This window comes from Momordica charantia, assembly GCF_013281855.1.
Source record: "Momordica charantia cultivar OHB3-1 chromosome 9 unlocalized genomic scaffold, Mcharantia_2.0 BLBB01000009.1, whole genome shotgun sequence".
NCBI classification, from domain to species: Eukaryota; Viridiplantae; Streptophyta; class Magnoliopsida; order Cucurbitales; family Cucurbitaceae; genus Momordica; species Momordica charantia.
The window spans coordinates 22,778,630-22,780,518 of NW_028275167.1; the positions used below are offsets into that span (position 1 = coordinate 22,778,630).

The window sequence follows — 1,889 nt, forward strand, 5'->3', positions numbered from 1 at the left end:
AATTCACCTCGATAGCAGAATTGTTCATTTCTTTTGAGATGGAATCATGAATTTTGATAATTTACAAGCTTAATTCTAAAAACATAAAAATAACAAATGAAATTAAAAGGGTCATCAAACAGGATCAAAATGATTACCAAATGGGATCTCCTCCAATAATTTAAAAGTAGATTTACATTCTATTCTCAAGGCATGATTACATAGACCATGCACAAAGAGAGAACACATGCATTGATACAAGCATTTATTTAAACATAGAGTTTGTTACGCTTATATAACATATAGCAAATATCAGTACTCCATAAGATCCCCCGACAGTGAGTCAAAAGGAATCTCATGCTCATGCCTTCTTCCTTCATTTCCCAAGGGAAGCATCAACATCTTTGGTCAGATTGACAAAATACTCAAGGAAGGTGTATGGCTCTGCAATATTTTCATCAAATTTCTCATATTCCAAACCCCAGTGAACCACACTTCCCTCACCCTTTGGAATAGCATGGATTAAAATCTTGAAGGTCTTATAATACGACAAATGATTTCCTTCTACCATTCGGTATGTGATCGAATACGTCGCTTCATCTACAGCTTCAACCTCGAACTTTGCCGCTTCAGTCTTCCCTTATACCATAGTAGACCAAAACTACATAAATTAGTATGCATGATGTTAAGGATCCCACATCCAAAAGATAAGGGGACCTAACAAGATTTATAATATACATGAGCTACTCCTCTCATTGCAATTGATTTTAAGATGGAACTCCATAAATATTGATATGGTATTAGAGTCTAACAAGCTCAAACAAGCATCTGGTCTAAAAAAATAGGACCTGACCAAGAACCTGACCAAGATTGATTAGCCTAAAAGAATCACAATTTTGAGGAGACTAGGGGACCTAACAAAGCTTTATAATATACCTAGACGATTTCTTTGTAGAAACCAGCTCATTAATCTTAGGGAATTATAGAACTTAACTTATTCGATTCAGGTTGTATGTGGAGGAAGACCACATGATTCTTCTAACTTTTATTCTAGAATAATTCTGAATTAGAATTTATTTAATTTTTCAAATACGGACTAGTTCTAAATATTCATAGTACGGCTTAAAATAAAAGAAAAATTCATGAAAAGCATACCAAGAACAAACTTTACTTAGGTTACAGCACCAACTTTGCCCAACTTGCCATCGAGTAACCCAGCTATTTTTACTTTATCAGGAGAAATTTCGGGAAGTTGGTCCATTTTCGAGTAACAAATAGCATAAAATGCTGAAGCTGCAGCCTTAATTTCTACCTCAGCCTTGAGCACTCCAAAGAGAGACATTATGTTGTTGGTTTATAATGTAAGTTGTAGTTTTAGCAAAGAAAGATGATATTTTGCAGAGCATATAAGCTCTGACATTTATTTATAGAGAAGGTTTACGATTACAAGTTTATTCGTGGGCAAAAATCATTTTTGTTATTGTTAAAATCACTCTGGTGAATAAGGAAACTAGATTACCTAGTATAAAGATTTAAAAATCATCACAAACCTCCCTTTTTCTTTTCTATTGCAATTTCTGGATTATTATGTGATGATTTTTAAACTTTCCATATATATAGAAATAGAAACAGATAGACTAGAAACGACATCTCTTATCTCAATGATACCACAGGGATATTAAATGAATGGAATTGGGATATGGATGGAATATAATGAAATAGAGCCACTTTGAGGTTCTCTATGAAATGAGGCATGGAACGGAGCCACTACGAAGAAGTTCCAAGAGTTACGAAGGAAACCTCCAGCTCATATTGGTCATGGGTTGAGAACGGGAATTGAATCCCACATTGAAAAGAAGGGGTCCTTACATTGATTATTAATAGACATGGACTACTTCTCTCATTTCCAA

The 1,889-nt window shown here is 34.3% G+C and overlaps 1 pseudogene; it reads right to left on the reverse strand.

Annotated features, from left to right (window-relative positions):
- Window positions 1-355: 355 nt before the first annotated feature.
- Window positions 356-1,321, reverse strand: LOC111022518 (MLP-like protein 31 pseudogene; annotated as a pseudogene).
- Window positions 1,322-1,889: the final 568 nt, after the last annotated feature.